Below are 20216 nucleotides of genomic sequence, written 5' to 3'. Positions count from 1 at the left end.
TAGGGCCCACCTGGATGATCCAGGTTAAGCCCCTGTTCTCAAGATCCTTAACTTGATTACTTCTTATGCCTTAAAAGGTAACATGTACAGGTCCCAGGGATTGGGAAGTCAATATATATTTGGGGTGTTAGGGCTGATAGTTTTCTTCTGCTTGTCGCAGTGACTGACAGATAAACTATAGTTATCTAATATAGGGTATTTGCCAAATATTTTCTTAGAAATGAACAAGTGAACCTATCACTTCAAGGGAAGCAATGGAGATTTTTGTTATCAATTAGAAAATACTAGCTTTCAAATAAAAAGTGGGATTTTGGAAAACTTGTATTCACCACCATGAACTTGACAGGTTCTCAATATTTGAATACTTTTCTGATTAGACTGTTGCTGATACAAAATGTATGGGATTAAAAAATGTATATATAAATGTCTTCTTTAACAAAATATGTCAACATTTGGAAGTTCTACATAACTCAATGAATCAAAAGTTTACAAATGATCAGTGCTTAATGGTATAAAATCATGAGTAGATAAAAGACCTATTTGTACAAGATAGACTAATGGATTTTAATATACTAGTGTATGAACAGTTTACTGATAAGGTTTCAGATTTTACACTGAAACTAACTTTCAAGAAACTCACTTTCGCAGTTTTGGTTAATATATAAAAAAGGAATGTTCACAATTTTCTAAAAAGACTATTACAATTCTCTTCCTTTTACCCAGCACAAAGCCTGCACAGGTGAGTTTTCCTTATATACTTCAACCAAAATAACATCATGAAAGATTGAATAAAGAAGTAGATACAATAATCCAGCTGTTTTGCATTAAGCCAGACATTAAAGAGATTTGCAAAAATAGAAAGCATTACCATTCTTGTCACTGTTTTTTTTTTCATTTGGAAGATATGGTTATTTTTCATAAAATTTGGGGTTTTTTTGGGGTGTTTTTTTTTGAGATGGAGTCTCACACTGTTGCCCAGGCTGGAGTACAGTGACGGGATCTTGGCTCACTGCAACCTCCGCCTCCCAGGTTCAGGTGATTCTCCTGCCTTAGCCTCCCGAGTAGCTGGGATTACATGCACACGCCACCATGCCCAGCTAATTTTTCTTTCAACCATGTTGACCAGGCTGGTCTTGAACTCCTGACCTCAAGTGATCCACCCACCTCAGCCTCCCAAAGTGTTGGGATTACAGGCATGAGCCACTTTGCCCAGCCAAAATGTGTGTGTATGTGTGTGTGTGTTTTAATTACATGTAGTGGATCTCTTTTTTAGCAATGTAATAAATATTTTGACAACATCATCAGTTTAATTTACATTATGGTAAAACTGACAGATACAATTCACCAAATAAAAGCCCTTTGGGGTCCTCAATAGGTTTTTAAGTATGAAAAAGGGTCCCAAAACCAGAAAGTTTGAGAACTGCTATTGAAGGAATTTAGAGGGTAGTGGGAGTCAAGGCTCTGGGACTCTGGATGAACTCTGGAGAGTGAGGAGACACTTGTGTACGTGCTACATGGCAGAATGGAGGAATGAAGGGCAGAAAGGGCACCAAGCATGGGGAGGGACTGTTTGGTGGGACCATGGGATTGTGGTTGTGAAGTAATGAGAAATTGAAGGCACAGGCTGCGTGGGGTCAGGTTGTGAAGGTGTGTGAATCTGACATGCAGGTTTCACCAGGAGGTGTGGGAAAGCACTGGTGCGGGGAAGACCCAAGAGGCGGGAGTGGAGGCAGAGCCTGTCCTGAGGCTGTAGCTCTGGTTCCAAGCACAGGTAATGAGGATCACACCCCGAGTCAGTGTTAAAGAATTGTGAGACTATGAAAGATTGAACACATGGGACAGACATTTTGCAGGAAAAAAAACAACTGTACGTGATAAATGGTGATAAAGGGTGTGAGGGAAAACAATGAGACCAAGGTAAAGTTATCATCATGCCCCTCATAGCAGCAATAATACGACATCTGAAGCTGTCCTTCCAATGATCAGACTAGAAAATGAAATCCATTCATTCCCCATTCTTCCATCTTCTTTAATTCTAAAGATGAAGTGTGTAATATTCACACTGATTGGCCAACTTTTTGTTTAGGAGCAGAGTCCCACTCTTTGGGATAAGCAGCAAAAAGTTATCCTGATCAAAGTGGTATTTACACCAAAATTCAGAAGGTATGTTCTGGTCTAGAGGCAAGAAAGAGCCAGGTATGTTCACTAAGCGAAGACACATTTTCTCAGAAAAGAATGCAGACCAAGGGAAAAGAAGGGGGCCCATCGCTTCCAAAAAAGTGGAGGGCGTGGGCTTGGTATAGGGACATTGTTACCATGGCAGAGTGACCATGACTGAGGACACAGGCTGTGTACTGCTCTATTATTCTCCCATTTGCCACCAATGGCTGTGCCACAGCCTCTTTGGGGACCAACGACTTCTTAGTTATATTTCCTCTTGAAGATTGTACCTTCCTTGAAACTCTGTTTTTGGTTCCTCTGTCATTACTTTTTCTTGGTTTTCTTGATACTTCTCAGAATATTTTTGACTTTCTCAGAGCTCCTTTTCTCTCTATCCCCCTTTCCTTTCCTTTCCTCCCCTCCCCTCCCCTCCCCTCCCCTCCCCGTTATTCCCATTTCGCTTTCTCTTCCTCTCTCTCTCTCTTTCTTTTTACAGGATTCCACTCTATCACTTGCCCTGGAATGCAGTGGTGTGATTGTGGCTTACAGCAGCCTCTACCTCCTGGGCTCAATTGAGTTTCCCACCTCAGCCTCCTGAGTAGCTAGGACCACAATGTACACCACATCATGCCTTGCTAAATTTTTTTTTTTTTTTTTATTTCTCTCTCTCTTTTTTTTTTTGAGATGGAATTTTGCTCTTGTTGCCCAGGCTGGTGTGCAGTGGCATGATCTTGGCTCACTGCAACCTCTGCCTCCCAATTCAAGTCGTTCTTCTGCTTCAGCCTCCCGAGTAGCTGGGATTACAGATGCCTGCCACCACACCTGGCTAATTCTTTTGTGTTTTTAGTACAGATGGGATTTCATCATGTTGGCCAGGCTGGTCTCAAACTCCTGACCTCAGGTGATCCAGCCACCTTGGCCTCCCAAAGTGCTGGAATTATAGGCATGAGCCACTGTACCTGGCCTTTTTAGTATTTTTTGTCAGCGTCTTGCTATGTTGCCCAGGCTCATCTTGACCTCCTGCACTTAAGCGATCCTCTTGTCTCAGCCTCCGAAAGTGTTGGGATTACCGGCATGAGCCACCACGTCTGTTGTTTCTCAACCCCTTAATCTTTTGGTTTTTTGGAATTCTATCCTTGGTTTTCTTTCTTACTCACTCTATTCTTTCTTCCTAAGTTATCTTATCTGATGGTTTTTATTAACTAGAAAATAAATTCTATGTGGGTTGAGATTTTATCTTCTTCACAGCTATATTTCCAGCACCCAGAAGAGTACCGAGCATACTGTGGGTGCTCAGTAAAGAGTTTTTTAGAGGATGAATGAATTGCTATTCATAGGCACAATCTAAATGTAACCCTAATAGAACCTAGTTGCCTTGAGTCCAGCTTAACACAGTGCAGATTAAAAGAAAACATAAATTTGACTACAGAATAAAGTATTTGTGAGTGCAGATGGGTAGAGCCTTTCTAGAAGGCAGTCTGGCAATTTTTAGTTAAAATAAGTATGTGTACACTCTATGACTCAGTACTCACTTTCCTACTTACAAATCACAGGAAAAAAATCTCATATGGGTCTATAAGAGAACATGAATGAGGATGTTCATTCCAGTGTTATTTGTGTAAAAGATAGTTGGAAGCAATTTGAACATCCTTCATTGAGGAATGTCAAATTAAATGTGGCAGATACATAATAGGGGACACCATGATGTATGTAATTGGAAGCAACTGGTATGAATAGCATGTAAACACCACACCATACGTCAACCTTGAAAACATTGTGCTGTGGGATGAGGTAAGAAACAGAATGCTCTCTTTTGCACAATGTCACTTATGTAAATTAAAAACATGCACAGTGGCTGGGTGTAGTGGCTCAGACCTGTAATCCTAGCACTTTGGGAGGTCAAGGCGTGTGGATTGCTTGAGGTCAGGAGTTTGAGAACAGCCTGGCCAACATGGTGAAACCTCTTCTATACTAAAAATACAAAAATTAGCCAGGCCTGATGATGTGCACCTCTAATCCCAACTACTCAGAAGGCTGAGGCAGGAGAATCGCCTGAACCCTGGAGGCGGAGGTTGCAGTGAGTCGAGATTGCATCACTGCACTCCAGCCTTGGTGACAGAGCCAAACTCCATCTTGAGACTAGCCTGGCCAACATGGTGAAACCCTATCTCTGCTAAAAAAAAAAAAAAAGAAAAAAAAAAAAGAAAAATTAGCTGGGTGCAGTGTGGCAGGTGCTTGTAGTCCCCAGCTACTCAGGAGGCTGAGGCAGGAGAATCGCTTGAACTTGGGGAGGCGGAGGTTACAATAAGACGAGATCACACCAATGCATCACAGCCTGGGCAACAAGAGTGAAACCCCATTTCAAACAAGCAAAGAACAACAAAAAAACATACACAGAGCTGCAGAAAATATTCTAGGTCTTGATTTGAGTGCTCGTTATATAGGTGTATATGTACATGTAAATTCAACAAGCTGCATACTTCAGGTTATTTTGCTATACTGCATGCATGTTATACCTCAATAAAAGAAAAAATACATGAAATAAGATAAATTATATAAGAAAAATTAATGGAATGGAAGGATACGCATCAAACACGTGAAAAAAGGCTTACAGTAGGGAGGATGGAGATAGAATGAATGAATAAAGAAATTAAAGAATTTCTTTTTAAAAATCAAAAATGGGGTTTTGCATGAACCAACATGATAATGTCCCCTGGACTGAGAAGGCTGAGGTCTCCTCCATATATTTAATCTATTTGTCTGTGAATCTGTCTATGAAATTATTTACACATGTGTGTTGATAGTTCCCCAAACCATCCATAGCCGTACTCTCTTCTCTCAAGTCCAATTCTGCATCTCCAGTTGCCTGTTAGGCAACCTGACCTGGAAGCTTTTGATTTGTATCTTAAACACTAAAAACAGACCAAAACAAAACAAAACAAACAAAACCCCAAGACAAAAACATTAATTTCCTTGAGAGATGGTCTTTGCCAGCCTATTGAAATCCTAGTGACTGCAGGAATCTAGGAATCTCTCCATAAGGTTGGAGCAGCGTTTTAGACCAGCAGCCCTGGCACCACCTGGAAGCTTATCAGAGATGCAACATCTCAGGCCCTACCTCAGACTTACTGAATCACAACTCTCTTTTTAACTAGATCCTAGGTGATTTGTTGTACACTAAAGCTTGAGAAGCACTGCCCTGTTTCCCTTTGTGCTTTGCTAACTGAATGCAGCCTACTGGGTAGAAAGAAGTGGGGACTCCTTCTGGCAGTACCTAAGTGGGGTTAAAGACATCCTCTATCCAGGCTTTGTATGCCACGATCTGTTAGGTGAAGAGCAAACTATCCAGAGTTCCAGCCTCTTCTTGGGCTAGTGTCCTTGGAGAGGCCACTCCTCATTATGCATTTCAGTAGCACTCTATATTAACAAAGCACATCTCCATCAATTTATTAGCAATTCTCTCTCAAATTCTCTGCATCATCTTTCCAAGCAATAAATCGTGGTGGATTTTCTTTGTAACCCGTAAGTGGTTGATAAATTGTAAACAAATGGATTGAAAAGGTAACATAGCAGAAAAGTGTTTCAATTTTCCTTCATCCATCCTCCATGCATCACTTAGGGAGAAACCAAGTGTTCAAAGACTCCACCCCGTATTTAGAATATCATTCTAAACGGAGAGAAGGAGAGAAGAACTTTATATTACATTGTAGAAACCATTAGTTTAATAACTTTAGGTAGGTTCGAAGAGGTGGTCTGTCAATTCATTGGCATTAGCTAAACTGAAGTCCGACGTCAAGAAAATTAAGCTAATGCTTTCCATTTTCCGACTGTACGTATATCATTACTGAGCTACTGTGTTGGCACAGAGATTAAGTATATTCTATGTTAGTTTACGGGTTGCCTCAGTTTGAGTTGGGCATAAAATAAAACAATGAATAGGTACTCCTGTTTTTCTCCTGTATAAATTGACTCTTGAAACAGCTTTCTCCTTGCCCAGAGTAAGGGCAAGAGGTGGCTATAAAATACTCTGTTGTCTGCATACATTTGTCTCCAGAAATCTCTTTAAGGTCTCTACTTTTCTCTGTCTTGCTTCTCTGCCATTCTCTGCCAGACACCTTTGGCTTAAATGTTTCAGATGTCCCTTTCTAATGTCTTCCTTTATCAGAGACAGAGGCTTCGAATCCACAGCCTCAATCTAGCCTCACACAAACCAGGCTTCTCTCTTCCCTCTCGAGCTCCAGAGTAACAGCCCTGGAGGGCAGCCTGAGCTGTCTGGGCTTCACCCTCTCCTAGCAGGGGTCGGATACCCACATTCATGCCAGTCATTGCCACACTTCTTAGGACAACCCAAGATAAGAAGCAGAATACGCAGACCTGTGATTTCATGGTCAAACTGTCAATTTCTGAGATGGTGACACTCTCATAATCAATGTTTGACTCCTACAATGAAAAGATTTCCATCAATACAAAATAAAGAAGCAACAAACACTGGGCAATGAGAAAGCTACCTGTTTATATCATTTAAAAACAAATTGGCTTGATTCAGGTACAAAAACAAGTTTCAGTAGCTAAACAAAACCAACATGAGCGTGGATGAGGAAAAAAAAAGAGAGAGAGAGTGAATCAGAAAGAGACAATCTTCTGGTGGGCAACATCAAAGAACCTGCTGACCCCATCAGAATTTCACGAGTGCCGTGCCAACACTCGGTAGGGAAAAGCAATTATTTTAAGAAAATCTATTTGAGGGTAACACTGTCATTATCCTTTTAATGGTACTGCTCTAACAATCCAGTTACAGTAGGCTTTAACAAATAAGAAATGCTCTTTTTGCCAATACAATTAAGGCATTTTGGAGAGGCAGATGGTATTAGTTCAGCTTATAGAGGCTTTTCTTGCCATGTCTCGAAAGGAACATTTTTGCAAGTGCAGTATGTTGCAGTAGCCAAGTCCAATATAGGCGTGCACAGCCAATGATTGTAGTGGTCTAACAGGAAAAAAAATAAAAGAAACGCCAATGCAAATGGAGCTTCTCCTAGGCTTCAGACAAATCTGTTTTACATCAGTGGAGAATAAAGTGGAAAATTACTTTGCTTTCCAAATAACAAGAGAAGAGATAACTTTTGGAAAACGAATGAGAAGTTTCCCTGCATGTGATAAATCAGTTGCCCTGAAACTGGGTTACTTCTCTTTCTCTGTCTAGGGCAACTACTTTTGTCTGACATTAGGTGATTCAAAAGGGCTTTAAGTCTAGCTAATTAAAAGAACTTGGAGAGGGAGCTGGAGAAGCAGGAGTAGACAATTGAAAAGGTTAAAGGTTTGGTCCACATCCATTAATCACCTGAAATCCAAAATCACCCATAGAATACTACTCTGGAAACTATGTGAGGTCCTGAAGGCATGTGTTTCTTTGGAAGCTTTGCTATACATCTGCTATTAATAGGCCAGAACAATTAGAAATAGTCTCCCTCCAGCAACATCCAAATACTCCCTTTTTCGATTAACTAGGGCAGAAAGAAGCAAAAGTAGAAAAGTGAGAGGAATTGAAAACTACATTGCCCTAAAATTTTGTACTCACAAATCAATTCCAATTTGGTGGTAAAAGTGGAGATCAGTTTTGTTTTGTCCAAATAACCACATCGGCACACAAAGGAAATCTGTTGATAAGGAATGAAACCTTTGAAATAGTAGGGCTGGAATTTTGTACAACTGTGTTGAAAACAGTTGTGTTGAAAACCAAAACTCTTCTCCTTACTGCGAAATTCTTTGTAAAGGGCCTCAGGGGGATCTTTATTAACTAACTCTGTGGATGACGTTGAGCTACCCACTCTGTTTTGGCTTTAGACTCTTCAACCATAAGATGTAAAGAAGTAGTAAGTCATCTGTGTCATGTTGAAGCTCTCTTATTTTCTATATGACCATGTGTGCAGGCAGTACATGGGCCATATGTTTATAGAAGTACATATCTAACCAGGGAGGTCACATATCCACACAATGAAAACTGTCAACACAAAGCAATGTATTTTAGGTGTCAACTTATTAGTACAGGCATTCATTTATGTATAATCAAGGTGCTCCACTCTTAAGGCAAATTCTCTCATGACCCTGCATCCTCCTATTAGATGTACACCTTACCTCTCTCCTTCCTTTCATGGCCAGATTTCTAGAACCATTAGTCTTCTTGTGCTATCTCTGTGACCTCATCTGTCAGTCAGTCCTCCATCTACTGAAATTTGGCTTCCATTTTCCCAGCTCCAGGAAAACTGTTGTCCACCAAGGTCACCATCTACCTCCAAGTGGCCAAATACTATAGGCTCCTTTCAGTCCCACCCCTCTTTTGACTTCTCAGCATTTTGTACTGTTGACAAGTTCCTCTTCTTGAAACTGTTTCCTTCCTTTATTTCCAATACCCCATTCTTCCCTGGTTCTCCTCCTTCCTCACCAACTGCTTTTCCTCAAGTTTCTTTTATTGGTGTCTCTTTCCTACCTGCCCTTTAAATCCAGGTGCTGCTTCAAGCTGTTTCTGGCCATGATCACACACTCTCCCTCACTAGACAAAACCTTTTTACACCACGTAAATGTTGCTGAATCTCCAATATGTATCTCTAATTGAGCCCTCTTTATCCTACAGTTTATATCTGGATATTTCATGAGTACTCCAAAATTATATCCAAAATTTATCTTACACCCTCCCCCGACCGTATGTTTCACTGTCCTAAAGTCAGTTCCTAACTAAATGTACAACCTCACATTTTACTTGTTGTTCAAGGTAGAAATTTGGGAGTTACTGTGGATTCTTCTCCCTTCCTCAGCCTGCCCCTGCCATGTCTAATCAGTTATCAAGAGCTGTCAGTTCTCCTATCTGTTTGTCCCTTCCTCTCTCCCTGCTCCATCCCCGCCCTGGTCCAGGCCCTCATCTTCTCTCTCTGAACCCTTGGCAATAGCTCCCAACCTGTCCCCAGCCTCTAAGCTTTTCTCACACCTGTCACCTTCCCTACAGGCATTAGAGGGTTCTTTCCCACATCTGAATTTGATCATGTCACTCTCCGCTCAAATTCTTCGTTGCACTGAATTCTGTTGATGCTATACATGCTGATACGTTCAGAGGTAAGTCGGCAATTTGTTTTGAAATCCACCAAGAAAATAAGATGGATTGATGGATAGATCAAGGAAGTGATAAACAGAAAGATGTGTGATAAGGTAGAGTACTCCCTCATTGCTCTTAAGACAGGTACCAGTCAAAGGAACTTCTCTGCCAATATTTTGGCATAAACACATGGAGGATATCACTTCTATTTAGCCTTTTGTTGGAGCTCAAAATAATGACAGAGACTACTACAGAGTGAATCAGGATATAGGTGCTAACATAGCTATACATTCAATGATAGACGTTTTGAAAAATAATGGATTCAAATAGACTTTCCTGAGGCATTAGTAGTTTATTTACATGGCTGAAAGGAGGTGTCCCCTCTCTATTTTTCTTCATATTTGGGATTAAAACAGAAATAACCTTGAGTCAATTTCCGTTTGGGTAGAGAGTAAAGTGATAGATTATTTTGTCAATAGTAAGCTGTAAACATTTCTCTACAAAGTAAAAAAAAAAAAAAAAAATTGTCCGGGCATGGTAGCTCATGCCTGTAATCCTAGCACTTTGGAAGGCCAAGGCAGGTGGATCACTTGACGTCATGAGTTCGAGATCAGTCTGGCCAACATGGTCAAAGCCCATCTCTACTAAAAATACAAAAATTAGCCAGGCGTGTTGATATATGCCTGTAATCCTAGCTACTTGGAAGGCTAAGGCAGGAGAATTGCTTGAACCCAGGAGGTGGAGGTTACAGTGAGCTGAGATCGTGCCATTGCACTCCAGCCTGGGCAACAGAGTGAGAATCCATCCCACCCCTCTGCCTTCCCCCCGGAAATTACTGGTCTTGGTGGCTGAGATGGGATGACTGCCTGAGCCCAGGAGTTCAAGGCCGCAGTGAGCTATGATCACACCACTGCACTCTAGCCTGGGTGACACAGAGAGAGACCCTGTCTTAAAACAAAACAAAAATAAATGAGTTCAGCAGATGTTTAGAAAGAATCCACAGGAGCTCTACTAAGAAGCACTACCTAGATTTCAAGCTTTGAAATTAGCTGTGAAACCATTTCATAATAAGGCCTTTTTGTGACCTCAATAGATAAAAACCTTTGGATGGTGTCTATGACACTCTTTCATACAAAAATCTTACCCTTTAAGGAATAGTCATATAGTGAGGGCCCAGCATAAAGTTGAGAACTATTTTTTTTTTTTGCAGATAATGCAATGCTTGAATTATTATAATATCTAAAAATAAGAAAAGATTTATTCCACATTGTACAGTTCAATTGTAATCTGGTACTATTTTGTCACAAGAAATCGGAACCAAGCATATCCTAGTTCCAAGCATAATTTGGCATTATTTTATTATGTGTGGTTCCAATTTCTTGGAGTGAAACAAGTCCAATTTGTTTCCCATGAATCCAATGCCGAGTAATCTTTCCAAAGGGGTTTGGCATCAGGGAGTATGCTGAGGAACATACATGGTTAGGGATAGTGCAAGAGGGAGATGGGTCATTGTTATTGCGTTGATCATTATGAATGTGAAGTGGATGTGCAAGTCAGTTTTTCATCACAACCTGCCTTTAGGTACTTTTTTAACTTTGTGAAAACTTTTTCTTCAGGCATCTAAAACACATAAAAGAAAACCAAAAATAAGACAACCTTCTTCCCCCATTTCTGATGTCAGCATGAAATATGTACTGTAGGAACACTGGAGAAAAATACTCTTAAACAAGTCTTCTTATGAAGATGTAGACCAAGATGTATTTTTACCAAATGTCAAAATTATGTTGTCAAGTTTGATATGCAGTGCCACAAAAATGAGTCTATTGCATAGATTTCCATGGTAGCAGTTCTCTGTGGGAAGGAGTATATTTGGTAAGGGAAATGATTCATAATCAAAGTATTATTGCTTTGGGGGCAAGGAGGATGCCTGCCATTCAGAATAATATAGCAGCAAAACACATTGATAAATTTTTAGTTATGTACCGCATTGTTAATAGCAAATGTCAACCACAGTTTGCATTCAGTTATAAACATCAGTGTTAGACTCATGAAACTGAAAGGAAACTTAGGAGCTTGGCAAGACCGAAATAAAACCAAGGATTCATAGATCTTCTGGAGAATTAACTCCACCAATAATGTCTGAGGTTTAGTTATGAGATGAACTACCAACAAGGAAAACTACGAAGATGTTTGGTTAAACATCTTTACCAAATATTAAAGATATCTGTCTTTAACATTGAGCATCTTTTACCAGTCTACCTAAACTAGAGCAACCCAAATTCCCAGACCAACTTCCAGTCATCACATGGATTGGCTTCTATAACTTTATGCAAAGAGAATGGATTTTGATTTGAACATTGCTGAGAGCTAGTTATGGAAAGGTTTTCTTTCAAACCCAAGGGAAGGAACAGGAAAATTTCCCCTGGTTCAGGAAAGTCAGAGTAGAATAAAGTTCCAGCTCTCCATTTACTGTGTGGATGGTGCTGGACAAACTACTTGATCTTTGGAAGCCTCAGATTTTTTCATCTTAGAAGGAATATAAGTTACCTTTTAAATGTTAGTGTGAAGGTTTTATGAGATACTGCTTAGCAGATTCTCTATAAGTAGCTCTTGTTGCTATGATGATAGTAAATTGGCTTTTCCTCTTAGAGTGATGGTGGCAGTTTCCCCCAAATGACTTGGGAGTGAGTATGGATTTTGGAGGGCAGGATTTTGTCATGAAGACCAGAGACTGTTGGATGGTCCATTGCTGTCACTGCAGGGCCCCTGCTCTTAGGAGCTGTTCCTGGATGGGTGCCCTCTTTCTGTCCTGATTCCTCCCACCAGTAACTCTTGCTAGGTTGCACCACAGAACCAGGAAAGGAAATTGTAGCTACAACGACAAAGTGAGACAAGCTTTTCTAGAAACCCCATTTAGGGCCGGGTGCTGTGGCTCACACCGGTAATCCCAGCACTTTGGGAGGCTGAGGTGGGTGGATCACCTGAGGTCGGGAGTTCAAGACCAGCCTGACCAACATGGGGTAACTCCGTCTCTACTAAAAATACAAAATTAGCCAGGCGTGGTGGCGCATGCCTGTATTCCCAGCTGCTCGGGGAGCTGAGGCAGAAGAATCACTTGAACCTGGGAGGAGGAGGTTGTGAGCTGAGATCGTGCCATTGCATTCTAGCCTGGGCAACAAGAGTGAAACTCCATCAAAAAAAACCAAAAAACAAAATCATTTAGGAAGGAGACTAGGGTTACTATTTAAAATATTAAAATACTCCTATACGGGGTGGCGAATAGCGGTCACATCAAATCCCCTGAGTGCCCCCGCCCTCTCCTTCCTACTCCCTCATTGGGACAGTTAGTCTTATGTGTCAGCTTTGCTAGGCTATATCGTATCCTGTTATTTAGTCAAGACTCACCTAGGTGTTGCTATAAAGGTGTTTTGTAGATGTGGTTAGTATATTCTACCAGTTGACTTTATGTAAAGGAGATCACCCTTGATAATGCTCGTGGGCTTCATGCAATTGTTGAAGGCATTAAGGGCAAAAAGTGAGGTTTTCCAGAGACGAAAGAATTGTGCCTCAAGACTGCAGCAAATCTTGCATGAGTTTCTAGCCGACTGGCCTGCCCTACAGATTTCAGACTAGCTAGTCTGTTTACCGGCATGAGCCAGCTCCTTAAAAATCTCAATCTCTAGCCAGGCATGGTGGCTGACACCTGTAATCCTAGCACTTTGGGAAGCCGAGGTGGGGGAATCACTTGAGGCCAGGAGTATGAGACCAGCCTGGCCAACACGGCAAGACCCTGTCTCTACAAAAAGAATAGAAAGAATTAACGATGTGTGGGGATGCACACCTGTAGTTTCAGCTACTCAGGCTGAGGTGGGAGGATTGCTTGAGTCCAGGGGATTGAGGCTGCAGTGAGCTACGATCGCACCACCGCACTCCAGCCTGGGTGACATAGTGAGACCCTGTCTCTTAAAAAAAAAATCACAATCTCTCTGTCTCCGTCTCTCTCTGTGTATATGTATATACCCTACTGGTTCTATTTTTCTGGAGAACCCTGACTCCCTGTCCACTTCTTCCTGCTCAGGCTGGCCTGCCTTTTCTCAGAGATCTTCCCATGTTCCAGAAGTGAAAGAGTTAAAACCTGGCTCTGTAGGAATCCAGCCAGGGACCTATACTCCAGATACATTGGTCAGTATTCCCAGGAAGACATAGAGCGGGCAGAGCTTCTGGAACCGTGGACTCCCCTTAAGCTTTTCTTTGTGTCTCTATCATCTCAGCCTTGGTGTTCTTTTCCTTTTTATGTCAAGAAGCTTTCAATTTTTTGCAAAAGAAATTGTGCCGCTGATAAACATTAGTTATGGAAAAGTTTTCTTTCAAACCCAAGGGAAGGAACAAGATAATTTCCCCTGGTTCAGGAAAGTCAGAGTAGAATAAAGCTTCTTGAAATATGAGCTTGATAAAAATAATATTGTCAGTATGAAATAAAAATGAGGACTTGGAGACAGTTTCATTCAAGCTCACTTGATCATATATAATAAAGCCACGAGAAACCGAGTAGGGGAGGAGGGATTTTTAATACGCTCAAGTGAATCAAGTGGAGCTCTTAGCGTCTCAGTTTAGCTTTCTCTGGCAATTTGAATGTGGGAATTGTCACTTGAGCAGAGTCTGTTTTGCTGATCTCAGGGGTCAGAGTGAACAAAGAGCCTCTGCCGGGGCTCCCGGCTGGAAATATTTCTCTGCGTTCAGGTTAATCTTGCTCCCTCTCACTCCACAAACAAAAAACATTTACTAATGTGTGTTAGTAGGGTCTGTCCTTAGGACACAGAACATTTACACAGATAAAATCTAGGGAAGCTGGAATGCCCTACTTTGCTAGTGTAGGGATAAAAATAAGGTAACATTTTTTGGCAATGTTCAAACCACAATCGCTCTGAGAGCCCCATGGTATCCAAATAGGAAGGAATTCAGTCTCTGTTGAAGGTTTCTTCTGTAGTTTCTGGGTATCCCTGATGAGTGCTAACTTGTTCCCCACACTCATCCTGGGATCCTGTCATTACACCTGATACTGGAACCAGCTCTGTTACTGCTATGCTGTTGATCTCTCTTTCCTTCTATCATGGAATTTTCCAGGTCATGCACTCACTTGTGTTTTTTTTCACCCCAGCAGTGGGTTCTGTCAGGGCTGACAGCACCCAACCCAGCTTCAGTTCCGTGCCCATCTTCCAGCAGACTTCCACATTCCCTCTCCTTGCTTCTCTGTGTATCCATGGAGAACTCCCCAGGTCCTTTCACTGGGCTTCACGGTGGTCCTGCCCTCCAAGCCCACTCACTCTCTGGGGCCCAACATGGTTGGTAATGGGGACATTGATCCTTAAGGAGAAAGTGCCACCTCTACCTCCAAGGTGAGTCTGGCCTCAAGGCCAGCGAAGACCATATCAGTGATGCTGGCATTTGGATCCACAGGCAACTCAGTCTGCCTGATATGGCGTGGCTGTGCCCCTGCCCAAATTTCATCTCGAACTGTAGCCCCCACGTGTTGTGGGAGGGACCCAGTGGGAGGTAATTGGATCATGGGGGCGGGTCTTTGCCATGCTGCTGTTCTCATAATAGAGAATAAGTCTCACAAGGTCTGATGGATTTCTAGAGAGGCGTTTCCCTGCACACATCCTCTACTTGTTCACCGGCGCGTAAGAAGTCTCTTTGTTCTTCCTCTGTCTTCCGCCATGATTGTGAGGTCTCCCCAGCCATGTGGAACTGGGAATCATTAAACCTCTTTTGCTTTATAAATTACCTTCTAGCAATGTGAAAGTGGACTAATACACTGACCCTCCCCAGAGCCTAAAGGAAGCCGGCTGATCTTTGTCCCCACTGCAGGCTTAGACAGTGCCTGGCACACAACACATTTGCCTCTCTCTTTCTCCCTCCTCTTGCTGCAGGGCCCACCTAGCTCAGGGTCTCCTCAGCCCTTGCCAATCTTCTTACCATGGCCACCAACCCTACCCCTAAGGAATCATCCTCTGAGATAAGGCCTCATGCCCTCCTGCTGATCCTTCTTAATGACTCCCGTATCTTAGAGTGAAGACAGAGCCTCTTGCGTGACCCCTGTGGTCTTCTCATCCAATTCCTGTCATCCTTTCCAGCTTTACCCTCAGAATGATAATCCTAAACTGCTTGCCTTCCCCAGTACACACCAGGTCTTTGGTCATGCAGCCTGAAATACCTACCATGATGCTAACATTTATTAAGAGGTAGGGAAGCTTACAAAAGAAATAGAAGACACTTTTCCTACCCTGGAGGCTCAAAACGTATACATTTTTTATGCAGGTGGAAAGACAACTGAATAAAGAGGAAGAAGGGATGCTGGCACCTGGGTCTATTCTTGGAATTTCCAAAGTAGTCCTAGTGGGTATGTTCTTTAGGGAGGAAAGGGTTGACCAGCTGCTTGGAATTCAACCCCCTTGCATCTGTAGTTCATTACTTTGAATCCTGATGTCTGGTCAGAATAACTCATTTCCTCCTCTCTCAATTGTGAGTATTACCTGAACACTCTGCAAGTTCTTTCTTTAGAGAGAAGGAGGAGCTGCTGGCTGACTCTTGTTCCATGATTTTGGGTTTCTTTACCAGGCGGATTTGATAAGAAATCGACTGGTGGACAGTTAGTTATGATTTTAGTCATCTTGGCATTAGGAACAAAGCATTTGGGAGCTAGATCAGACCGTGGCTATTGGCATGGTTTCTGGCTGCTGATGGCCTTATGAATTTCTATTTTCTAACAGCGGGAAGCTTTGATACTATAAGAGATGGGTGCTTTGTCTCCTTATTTCAATATCTTTTCCGTCCTCATTCCCCAGCCCAGTGCTAGCAGTCTCACGGTCCCAGTTTAGTGGAGAATATTGCTGAATGGCTTGTGTATTACCATGGCTCTCTTTCCTTCTTATGTTATTTTACATTTCTTTGAGACAGAGTTTCGCTCTTGTTGACCAGGCTGGAGTGCAGTGGCGTGATCTTATTAGCTCACTGCAACCTCCACCTCCCAGGTTCAAGTGATTCTCCTGCCTCAGCCTCCCCAGTAGCTGGGATTACAGGTGTCCACCACCACGCCCAGCTAATTTTTTGTATTTTTAGTAGAGCTGGGGTTTCACCATGTGGGCCAGGCTGGTCTTCAACTCTTGACCTCAGGTGATCCACCCGCCTCGGCCTCCCAAAGTGCTGGGATTACAGGTGTGAGCCACTGTACCCAGCCTCTTTCCTTCTTAGCTTAAAGTTTTGGGATATGTGGATTTTTTTTTTTTCCACCTGAATTATCCCCCTCCATTCCACATTTTTATTTTGTTTTGTTTTACCTTCATCTCTGGTTAGTTACCAGAGTTAGAAATTTGCTCTGTCTTTTCATTCCTTCACCTATGGACAACTTTATGGAACTTTCGATATGCTATGTGGTAGGTATGAATTAAAAGTGAAACAGAGTTCTGAATCTTGAATCAAACAGAGGTAAAAAAAAAAAAAATCAAGCAAATGAGATAGGAATATGAACGAAATTCACAAAGTGGGAAGCAACTCTTTACCTGGGGCATAAGAGAGAGAAAATGGATCTCATGAGATGTCTCTCATGAGATCCATTTTCTCTCTCTTATGTAGGAGAACCTTGCAGAGGAGGCAACTTTTAGCCTAAATTTTCTGAATCAGGATCATCCTGACAGAGACACCTCCACCCACATCCCAAGTAAGATTCTAGAAGCATCTGTGCCTGTCTAGAAGCATCCATGCCAAGCAGTTATTGGCACTGCCTGGGTGAGTTATTCACACTGTTTCTGACTCTGAAGGTGGCAATATTAAGAAGGAGAAGCTCAAACACAGCTGTCACTGAGGTCTTTCTCACACTGGGGTCTCAGGCAGGGAGAGCAAATGGTTCAGCTTCAAGCACGTAGATCCTCAGGGCCTCATGGCCTGGCCTCTCCCCTGGACTGTTGTGACCTCTTCTGGATTGGCTCCAGCCCAGGTATGTGGCTGGGTCCCTTCTCCTGTCCTTGGCTCTTGAAATCCATAGATCTTTGTGCTTCTCTGATGGAGACCCACTGCCCATCCATTTGGCTTAAGCGTTGGTCAGGAAACACTTATGTGGAGCCATTCCATTCCTGCCCCTTTGGTGTGTGATTTTCCTACCTAGGAAGACCTATAAAATGCAACCAATGCCTCGTTAATTTTAAATGAATCTCCCCATGTACCCACTCATCTCTGATGGCCACAATTAACCTCTACACCACATTCCTTTCCTTTTGTACGTGGCTGGCTGATTCCTTGCCCATTTGCTCTCTCTTAACTTGCACCCCGGAGTGTTGCAGGCAGTCCAGTAAAACTCCAGGAGGGACTCTCAAGTTTACAGCCCCTCCTATTTCTGCAGTTCCTTGGAACCCCTCCCCGTCTCATTCTGTGTCTACAACTTCCAGACCATCTAATAATGCTTTAAACATGTTCAGTAATCAGACTTCCCCAGGCAGTCACTTTGACCTTGCAATTTCCTCCCCTGCCTTCCTCCTTTGACTTTCAGACTGGTGCTTTCTGCTCCATGATGTGTGCGGGTTGTGGGCAAGGGAAGGGGCTTCATCAGCTGTGCATTTCCCACAGTAAGAAGGGGGGAATTCAGGAATTGGTATTTTCTTCGTGGCTTCAAACCACTGTTTTGCTTGCTACTGGGATGATGGGATTCCTTAGTCCTGCACAAGTCCCGGGTCTAGCTTCCTTTATATTTATTGAGTGGGAAAAGTCTGAAAATGCCACAAATTGCTGAACACTCCTTGTGGCCTAGAGGGTGTGTTTTTTTTTCAGATCGACTGTATCTTGTATTCATTTGCACTTTGCTCTTTGAAGGATTCAGGCCTTCTTCTGTGTCTATTCAGCCCATGCCCCTGGACTCCCGAGGGAAGATCCCATTGCCCCAGTGTTATTTTTTTGCACTCCCACAACCTCCCTGGCTTAGCCTGCAGTACAGGCTGTGGGAAAGAGAAATCACTGCTGACAACTTGCAGGTGTGATTTACATCTTGGATTATGACAGGATCGACCTAGGATGCGATGAGGTAGGAGAAGGCGCTGGTGGACTTATTTCCCCAGATAGGAAGAGACTTAGTGATTGTGGAAATGCAATAAGGTGTCCAGAGAGGAGCAGCCATCTGAGTGCAGAAAGCTCAGCCTCTTGTTGTGGAACCTGAGCGGTGTCCCAGTGCCCTGAGAGGCTTAGCAGTTGCTGCAATGATGATGAAACCTTGCTTCTTCACTCCCTGTGTTCTGGAAAGGAGCAGTGGATGATAGACTTTTTCCCCAGCACCTGGTGGTGGGAAATGAGTTTCTTTTTTTTTTTTTTTTTTGAGACGGAGTTTCGCTCTTGATACCCAGGCTGGAGCGCAATGGCGCGATCTCGGCTCACCGCAATCTCCGCTTCCTGGGTTCAGGCAATTCTCCTGCCTCAGCCTCCTGAGTAGCTGGGATTACAGGCACGCGCCACTGTGCCCAGCTAATTTTTTGTATTAGTAGAGACGGGGTTTCACCATGTTGACCAGGATGGTCTCGATCTCTTGACCTCGTGATCCACCCGCCTCGGCCTCCCAAAGTGCTGGGATTACAGGCTTGAGCCACCGCGCCCGGCCCGGGAAATGAGTTTCATATCTATTCTTAACTTATAGGAACATAGTCTATGGTACATTGCAAGCTCCTATTATCTTTTCAAACTAGCTAAGGAGGTCTTTGTGTCTGTCTGCCTGATTTCCTTCCGTCCTGCTCTTTCTCCTTTCTTCCTGCTCTTTCTTGCTTTTCCTTTCTTTTCCTTCCTCCTCTGTATCTTTATTCCAAACCCGCCTCTGTTTTTCCCCATACTTGGATTCCTTTTGAGTCTCTCTTTCCTAGCTGCTTGATCCTGTCTAGGAACAGGCATGGGAGGACATTCAATATCAATGGTGGCAAAGTGAATGATGGGCTCCCTGAATTTCTCTTTGCTGGCTTTTCAGTTTCCTGGCTCTCGTTCTGCATTGCTTTCAGTGGACCAAAGCAATGATGATCAGGGTTGAAGGATTTAGCAAATAAAAATATGGGATGCCCAGTTACATTTGAATTTCAGATAACAGCAAATCAAGTTTCTAGTAAAAGGATGCCCATGCAATTTTTGGGACATACTTATACTAAAATCATTATTCCTTGCTCACCAGCAATTCAGAGGTCACCAGGCATCCTATCCTGTGCCTGACAGCCCTCTCCACGATCCAAGGCTCTGATTGGTGTGCTGATGGGCTGAGAGTTGCTGTCACCCTCTTTTTCTCCTGTTTAATCAGGTCTTCTTGACAGGGGAACATCTATTTCTTTTCCATAGTTTATTTTCTTCTCATTCTAAGCCTCAGCACAGCCAACATAGCCAACTGCTCCTTAACTCTGTTTACTGCAGTCACGTGTCTGAGTTTTGGGTAATTAACTCTGGTATTGCAGCATAGGAGGGGGCCCCCACCCACCTCCCTGGCACTGAACACCAACTTAGTGGTGGTCTGGTGCCAGGCACCTCATGTCATATCCACAGCAGGTCCTTGATGTAATTATTTCAACCCCATGGAACAGATAAGGCTCAGGGTTTAAGTTTCTTGCTGCAAGACAGACTGTGTTTGAACCCTAGGTTTCATTTTGTTCCAGATCCCATCCTTTTCCTCCTCTCTGGGTATACTCATTTATACCCACTCATGCCTCCTAAAGAAAACTCGGGGCAGAAAATTGTAATGCACACCCATTTCTCCCTTAATATAGGACCATTTCCCAATAGTCACAAAATGGACTAATTCCCAATGCCCCAGAGGGAATTTGCAAAGGCTAATTCTATTTGGAGACCATGTCTGTCGTAGGAGGAAATGGAATGCAGTGCTTCTGCACTGGGTTACCTGCTTTGATTGGAAATATTAAGAGACATATGTAAGAAGCTCTTCAGGTTTGGGGGAAAGCTCAGT

The sequence above is a fragment of the Aotus nancymaae genome, unplaced genomic scaffold (assembly GCF_030222135.1).
Source record: "Aotus nancymaae isolate 86718 unplaced genomic scaffold, 86718_ANA_hifiasm-v0.15.2.pri h1tg000051l, whole genome shotgun sequence".
Lineage (NCBI taxonomy): Eukaryota > Metazoa > Chordata > Mammalia > Primates > Aotidae > Aotus > Aotus nancymaae.
Note: the sequence above shows the minus strand (reverse complement) of the source record.